Raw genomic sequence first — 8,999 nt, 5'->3', positions numbered from 1 at the left:
TTACAAGTGACCTTCCATTTATGGGGTGGCATGTCCAGTAGGGGTGATCAATATTGGAATAGAGCCAACCGCCCACCGGAAGTGCTGCGTTTTCACCGTAAGGCCACAAAAAAAAATTTATTTTTATTTTCATGTTATACATAGTTTTCTTGGAAATTCAATGCTAAACTCAAATCTGAAAAGCGTTTAAAAAAATTGAAAATTGAGTGAGTCAGAGCTAAAAAACTCATCAAAAACATTAAAAAGTTTAAAAACCGGAATTTAGTAGCGTTATTTGGCCATAACTTCTTTAGATTTTAATATATTTAAAAATGGTTTTCGAATCTGAATTCAGCAGGAAATTTCCAAGAAAATGATGTATCATACTTATTTTTTGAAATATTTTTTTAGGACTTGCGGAAATTTTTCCAATGTTAAATTGTCAATTCGCAACCCTATGGATGATTTTGAAATTTTTTTTATTACAATATTTTTATTAATTTAAAACGCAGCGACCTCAGGTGGGCGGCTGGCTGAGTTCTAAAAAAACCAATCACCATTAAAGTCCAGCATACATTTACAAAATAGGAAAGCACTCCTAATTTTCAAATCATCAATCAGATAAAGGTATACACGTTATCATTGGGAATGGAGAATGGCCCTCTTTAAGTGTTTTGGGACACTTCATAAAATGAGTTAAAATTCGGCAAGGCAAACCACTTTTGTATGTGGAACAGTAGCTCTAAATTATATTAGATTAGTTTAGGGTTAATTTTGTCTTTTTTTACGCAATGCAGACTGACCCTTTTCTTCTATCTAACAGAATTTATAGTTTAAAATATCTAAGGTCTACAACATTGGGTAGCAAAGATATAGGGATTAGATATATAAGGTTTTGAACAACTCAATTCCTTTAGACATTCTTATCTAACAGAAGTCATAGCTTGAAATATCAAAAGTCTACAACACCAGCTTGCAAAGATGTAGAGATTAGAAAATTAGAATTTGTGGCGAATTTTTTTTTTTGTGTTTTTTTATGTTACTTACAAAGTGAGTGAAAAAGCGACATTAGCTTTAGTTTACAAACCACAATGAAAATTTTTCAGAGTTCATGTTTGGGGTTAAAAAATACCAAATATAGTAAGACAAGTGCTAAATTTTTTTAACACAAACAACGCGAAATAAAATTATTTAACATGTTTTTTTTTAAGAAAAAATCGATTAAAAAATCAGTTTTTTTCTATTCTAAAGTTTTATAATAATCTATTGATGAATAAAACATAACACGCATTTTCCATTTGATAAAATGTTGTTGCATTTTAGTAAGTATCTACATTTCTAAATTTTTCAACCTAAAAATGAACCATGCCAACTGAAGTTATGATTTCAAGTAGTCAAATAAGCATGTAACACAGCATTTGTGTTGTGTTCACAGACCCGTTTCACTTAATAAGTTGATTTTTTTTGCAATTAGTAAATCATTTGCTTTATAACAAAATGCATATGTAAAATTTCTTAATGCCGTCTTCCTTCTAGTGGGTTTCATCAAACAATGGCAAATCAAAAACCTTTAATGTCCAAGAAACATTTATAAGATTTGAATTACAAAAAAACTCGTTTACACTTAAGAAAGGAACTAAGTTTTTTTTTCAAATTTACTAATCCCTATATCTTTCCAACCCGATGGTTTAAACCTTGTATATTTCAGTATTAATGGTCTACGACATCGGGTTGTAAAGATATATTAAATGAAAATTAGAGTTTTTGGCATAAACTCATTTTCTTTAAACTTGAAATGAAAAACCATAAGTCTTTGCTCTTATAAGCATCAGTCGAATCTTTTATATTGATATATTAGAGACGTTTTGAAATGTTTTGATTGACAGAGTTATTGTTACACTTTTGAAATTAAAACTCAGCCCTCATAGTCTAACGTTTTATGAACAACATTTTCATTAGACATATATCTAACGTTAGACTAATCAATTTAGTATTTAGAGAAAAGTGATGAAACGTTTTGATTTACAGAATTACATTTTTTAAATATTATACGTTACATTATTGAAATTTTACTCTGTAAAAAAAACTTTCGTTTCCTGATTATTAAAATAATAACCCATTTCTGCAACGTTGAATTTTTCATTATACTATAAGGGAAAACGTTTCAAAACGTTTTCATAAACAGTAATGCATTTTTCAGTTATATAATGTTGCACTTTTTATAAGTTGAACTTTGAAATAGAAATCCTTTCGTTACGATATTCAATCAAATCAAAATTAATTTTTCAAACGTTAGACTTTCAAGCTCCCCTTGGAAACAAAACATATCTTTACGTTATGGTAAAAAAAATTGTAGATATTTGAAAAATAACGTTACATTTCCACAAAACGCTAATGTTGGGGGTATGTTCCTCTAACGTTAACGTTTAACGTTAACGTTAACGTTTAACGTTAACGTTAGGTATGAGCTCCTATAACGTGAACGTTTAACGTTCACGTTATATAGAATATATCCAAACGTTACACATTATTGTAACGTAACGTACAAAAACGTACATTTTACGTTACGTTACACTATAGTTGACATCTCTAATACGTACACATAAATAATGAATATATATAAATATACATATATATATTTATAGATGTTAAAACTAAACACACTATTAAGTGATAACAGAATAAGTATAAATATATAAGTCATGGAATATTATTTTATCTTATTTATTTATAGGGAGAGTTTGAATGTAGCATATTATTGTTCAAAACATTTGGAGCTTCGACAAAAATAAATTAGGATTGACAACGATGTATCAATTTGTTAAGAATCTTACAATCAAAATTCTAGAATTAAATTGAAATTAAAATTTAATTTAAAACAATTTACTGTTTACAAAATCTCTATATTATGAATAATTACATTTTAGTTGACAAAATTTGGAGCAGAATTTTTTAAGGTAATAGAAAATTTGAGTTTGTGGCAACGACTCATTTTTATTTCGATATTTGAAACTAAACTTAAAAGCACTGAAAGTAAATATAAAAACACGTTTTATGAACGTCTTGTCTCGAAGATGACTTGTGCTTTTCAGATTAGTGCGCATTTGTAGAATTGCTAGCGTAGTTAATAGTCAGCTGTCAGGCAATATCAGGATCAATTTTCTATATTTACTCTACTTATTTTTGATTAGGGTTTATTCTAACATTACTATCTTTTATTATATGATGTAATATTCTTTAAACAGTACAATACTATACTGGGTGTCCCAATAGTTATGGGAATAAACAGACGACTTGAAAATCGTCTTCGTCTACCGAAAGTTGATAAATGACAAGGGTGTATCAAAATAAAGACACTGCAAACCCTGTAGCAAGTTCTTTAACTACAAAGAGCCCAAAATTTTAGATAGGGTATTGTCATGAAACCGGGTTAACCAGAAATTTTGTAGAGATATTATTTTTTTTGTAAGAAATATTATTTTCTTTCTTATATTTCAATGTTAAATCTTCACGTTACTTTTTTGAATTTCCGACTGAGGCTTTATGTCTGTGAATTATAAAATAAACATATGTTCCTTTCCATGTTATCTATATCTCTTTATAGTATAAAACTCTTCGCTCATATATGTATTTATTTATATACATGATCGCTACAGCTGACCAAATTGCCTGTTTTTTTAGGAAAACTGTTGGTACCCGGGGTCACATATCTAAAAAATTCCACGGGCAACGCCAGGCAATCCAGCTATAGTCTCTTGTATAATTCAAACAGTGTTGGTACGTTGGGTACCAGCCTAGCGTTGAAAAACGTTTAGAATTTAAACCCCATATATAATGTTGAGATAATGTTTGTTAAGGGAAGGTGGTTAAATAAATTAAAAGGAACGAGGGGCAGGTAGAGGAGGGCATGAAGGGGTGAGGAGGAGGGGAGAGGGGATGCAAGAAGAATGGGGCAGATTGACATTGGAAAGACGCAGGGTGGATGGGGAGGGGGGGAAGGAATGATGAGGGTTCAAATAATAGAGCGTATACAGGAGACATCTGTCCTTAATTATTCTGATTCCAGCCATACCTAGACAACAGGACAATGTATAGACTGACCTACGTGTACTCTATTTATCTATCTATCTATCTTTAAGTTTGTCTATATCTATCATATCTGTTTATTTATATTTATAAATCTGTCTTTCAATTTCAACACTTTTCTTTGTCCGTGTAGTAAAGCATCAAAAGTTTAATCTGAAAGCATCAAAAGTTTAATCTGAAAGCATCAAAAGTTTAATCTGAAAGCATCAAAAGTTTAATCTGAAAGCATCAAAATTAACATTTGAAAGAATATAAAAGTAACAAGCAATCAAATTTTATGCCTTATTCACTCTTTTTTGAGAAAATATTAACTTTCCAGTCATATTATGACTTAATGAGCTAGGAAACATGTGCTTTTTTCCCTTTGCTTTTCAGATGGATTTTTCCTCATCAGTTGTAAAACAAGAAGAAAGAAATCCTTCATTTTTCGGTCAAAAATAATTTTTGATGCTTTTAAGAAAATCAGAGATAGGGCGAGTTTTGGCAAGAGAGTGAGAAGATGCCATACTCCCCCCCCTAGGGCTGAACACGTTTAAACTTTTTCTAGCTGCTACAAAGACTTTTGTTCCAACCGTTGAAAACAATTAAGTTAGCCGTTAATTTTAAAGGTAAGAAAGGAAGAAAGTTCTGTTAACGGCATTTTCCGTTTTATCAAACCATTTAAATTTTATTAACAGCTTTAACGGATAAACTCCAAAAACCGTTAACGGTATAATACATTATTAACGGCACGAAACACTGGAAAAAATTCGTTAACTGTTTCCATTAACGGTTTATTACAGTACAAACGGTTTTAAAAGTCGTCAACAGCATAGCCGTAAACGATTTATTATAGTATTGACGGTTCCTGAAATCGCTAACGGTCTTTTATAGTATTAACGGCGTAAAACTTCCAAATAATTCGAAATTTTACAAATGTCAAAATTGTTTATACTGATCATTTTTTTTACTTATTTTATGCCTAATTATTCCCCTATGAGGAAGAAGAGTAAATAATAAAATTGGATATAATGACTAAGGATACCAATTTAGAATTTTGACTTAGAAAGTGTCTTAGACACAAATTTGTCTGAAAAGTAAGACTTTTACATAATAATGACTTAGAACTGTGACTTAGAATGGGCCTTGAATATAATTAAGCCAGACAACTGTGAATTAGACAAAAGAGTGACTGAAACAGTGTTTCAGACCTTATTAAGTCTTAGAATTGTGACTTAGAATGGGTCTTAAAAACAATGAAGCCTTAAAAAACAAGGCTGAGACATGGTTTTGAGTTAGAAGTGAGTCTTAAAATGTGTCTAAGACATATTGTTACTTTGACAGTGTTTTAGATGGTGTCTAATGCATATTTGTGACTTAGAGAGTGTCTTAGACATAATTGTGACTTAGAATTGCGACTTAGAAATTGTCTTAAAAATAATTATGTCTCAAAAGTATGAGTTTGACATAGAACGCGCGGTGACTTAGAAAGTGACTGAGACATAATTTTGACTTAGAAAGTTTTGGAAGTAAGAGTTTTTCTTAGAACTGTGACTTGAGTCTTGAAATAGTTGTGACTTAGAATTGTGATTTAAATAGTGTCTTAGACATAATTTGGTCTTAAAAGTATAACGTTGATGTAACTGTGACTTAGAACTGTGATTTGGAATATGTCTTACCATGACTTAGATATGGGTTTGAATTAGAACTGTTTCTTAGAATGTGTTTTAAAGTTGTAACCTAAATAAAAATGTGACTGAGATGGGTTATGCTAGATTACGCAAAGTATCCAAATTTACATGTCAAAGCATCTTATTTGTCCAAATCGATAACATTTAGCTTATCTGTCTATCTTGCTATATATCTGTATTTAAATCTGCCTGTCTCTTTATCAGTTTATCTATCAGTTTCTCTGTTTATCTATCTATGTATTTAAAAACTGAAATATGTATATATATATGTAACGCTGCCTAACTTCAAAAATACAGTTAGCTTAAATTGCTCTGAATCTGTCCTCTACCAATTAATGAAAAAAAAAAACAATTCTTATTCAGAGTATCTCTGTAACTGCTATATTTTTGTGTTATGATACAGGTAGTCTTAAGGACTGAACGCAAATCCAATCAAGATAATGTATGATAAATAGATAGAGGGTTACAATTATGATAAGGAAGATTAAGTATATTTATTACAAATAGAGGGGGGGGAGGGGGTAAGTGATGCGAGCTAGGGTTGAACATTCCTTGGTTATCATGTTGGACTTCTATGTTCTTGGTACTGGATATCCACTTGTAAGCATTGGTTGTGCAACAAGGTTTCCTGAACTTTTGAGTTTGTCATGGTACCAGGCCCTTCCACCCCTGTTGTTTAATCATCCTTACAGCATTAAACCTACTCCTGTAACGCCCTAGCCTGGACTGGCTGTATCTGTTGGAGAACACCCTGCAGTCCAGCCTCTTCCTGTTATGAATTGAGAATCCTTGAGCTTAGCTTGTACTTGAGAGTTTAATCTAAATTGATAAAGAGGTTTATGAGTTATGATTGAACATACAAAAAAACCGGAAAAGATTACTACTTAACTATTGTAAATATCAGGGATAAGGCGATATTCAAACTTCTAGTGGTGTTGCAGGTGTTCCAGGTATCACACCCAGGTCCCACTCCTCCTGCATGAATCTCCCCATTTGTCCTTAAAATGCTCACTATAGTCCTCTTTCAATTATATTGGACAATGGGTTATATGGTGGGGCCTTGATATGCAAGATTTTAAGTTCTGTGAATAGTTCTTGCCTTAAACTATTCACAAACCAAATATAGCAAAATGTTCATGATTAACACCCTTTGAAACAGTACCAGCTTCCTTTTTGCATATGGATATGCACTCATGAACTTTGTGAATCCATTTTGGACTGTTAATAAATAATGATTCTTTCTCACTGTTTCAGATATGTCACTAAGTCAATGAACACTTTCTCCCCTACGTTTCCTTCTGTGCTTGGAACATTAGGACCCATCTTTTGCTTAACACTCCTTTCCTTAAATAAACATACATCACAACATTCCATTAATCTTCTGATCTTGTCATGTGCAAAAAACCTTCTTTTAAATTAGTCTAAATTGCTGCCATACCCTCATGACATATTTGGAATGTTTCCTTCAACTTCACTTCTGGTAAACAAATACCTAAAGCATTGTAGTGTTTGACTGAATTGTCTCACTGTATAAACACTTCAGAAGCTCATTTCGAAATTTTCCATGTATTCCAGGATAATCCAGATTTTCTACTCTTCAATAAAGGACTATTTGACCTATCAATTCTGACTGGAGCCATTTTTATTCACCAGAATATGAAATTTCCCTTCAGGTTAGTCAATTTCCTGGATTTTTTTAACCCAGTTTTTTTTTGCATTTTTCGTTTAAAAGTTAGCAAATCAAAAATATCAGTTATAGAGAAACACCCTCTAGTTGGGCGTGGCAAATTTTGGTTATCCTTGACATATTTTTCAAGCATCTGTACCCCTCCCTGGCTTACTTTGTGTCCTAGATATTTAGTTTCTGGTTGAAATATCTTTGTTTTAGGTTGTATCTTAATTCCTGTCTTGATGTAAGCTTGCACTACCTTCCTGTAAGTTCTAAATGTTCCCACATATCCAGGATACACCAGGATATCATTTGGGTATGACAACCAGTAATCAGCGGGTAAATGAGCCATAGCCAGATACAGCCTCCGGCTACAAACACCTCTGGCATTGGATAAGCCAAAAGGCATGCATATGTAACGGAATTTGCTATCTCATTCTCATCTCTCTTAAAGCTTTCATGAATAAACTTCCTCTTACTTTCCTCAGAAGGATATTCTGACTCTTGCATTGATTTCAAACTATTTGATGGCATTTTTTCTTCATATTAACACACATCCAGTCAGCATCAAAGAAATCCTAGAAGAAAACCAGCGGAGACCAAGACTTGTCTAGGAGTTGTTGTTGCAGGACAGCTCTTATGTGTGAATCCGAGGCATCTACGGCGAGAGAGATTGGCACGTTGCACTGAGTGTGAACCAACTCTGGATTCTGGAACAGATGAGAGGAGATGTTTCGCTCTGATGAAGGCAGAGTCCATGAGTGGAGTCCAGGGAATGGTTTTTCCAGGTCCCTTGAGAGCATCTGTGAGAGGAGCAAGGACTTAGCCTGCAGCACGGAGAAACTTTCTGTAGAAATTGATTATACCAAGAAACCTCTGGAGACTGTTGATGTCTGTTGGCTGTGGAAAGGCGGAGATGGCGGCGGAGTGCTTCAGTAGGGGAGAAAAACCTGAGGTGGAGAGACAGTGGCCAAGGAACTCAATTTCTTTAACAGCAAACTAACACCTGGGCAGGCCAATAGTAAGACCATACGCATGACAGAGGGGAAACACATCATGGAAATGCTGGACGTGAGAGGGTAGATCTTTGCTGAAAACCAGGATGTCTTCTACATACACAAAACAGTAATGAAGATCCCCTAAGATCTGGTCCATTACACGTTGAAACGTGTTTCCAGTGTTTCAGAGGCCAAATGGCATCACCAAAAATTAAAACATCCCGCATCTGCTTTAATCCATCTGCGCACCCCCACTTTTGTAACTCCAAAAGTACTCTGAAAGCTATTACTAGTCTTAGCTTAAATTGCTCTGAATTTATCCTCTACTGATTAACAATTAACAAAATAAATGTAGTCTTTATTTATGGAATACCGCAAATTTGTATTTGTAATTGTTGCAACTTATGTATTTCTGAAATTGCTCCGAGGGTATAACTTGTGTTAAGTCTGCTTAGAAAAAGTCTCATCAATTTTTGAGACAGGGTCAACTTTGAAGGGTCGCAAAGCCTTGGGAATTGATTTTATCGCTTTAACTCACTTATGCCTTTCTGTAGCCCTTTACATGTACACTTTAGCAGTATAAAGCACTTGTTGTTA

General features: G+C 33.1%; 1 long non-coding RNA gene across 1 annotated transcript; it reads left to right on the top strand.

Moving 5' to 3' along the window:
• The first annotated feature begins 6,102 nt into the window (after nt 1–6,102).
• On the top strand, nt 6,103–8,772 carry LOC111705841 (uncharacterized). The gene is made up of 2 exons (XR_002766085.1): nt 6,103–7,408; nt 7,624–8,772. It is a non-coding gene; the product is annotated as an uncharacterized LOC111705841 (long non-coding RNA).
• Nucleotides 8,773–8,999: the final 227 nt, after the last annotated feature.

This window comes from Eurytemora carolleeae, unplaced genomic scaffold (genome assembly GCF_000591075.1).
Source record: "Eurytemora carolleeae unplaced genomic scaffold, Eaff_2.0 scaffold686, whole genome shotgun sequence".
In the NCBI taxonomy this organism is placed as follows: domain Eukaryota; kingdom Metazoa; phylum Arthropoda; class Copepoda; order Calanoida; family Temoridae; genus Eurytemora; species Eurytemora carolleeae.
The sequence above is the reverse complement of the archived record's forward strand: the minus strand, read 5'-3'. Positions and strand labels throughout refer to the sequence as shown.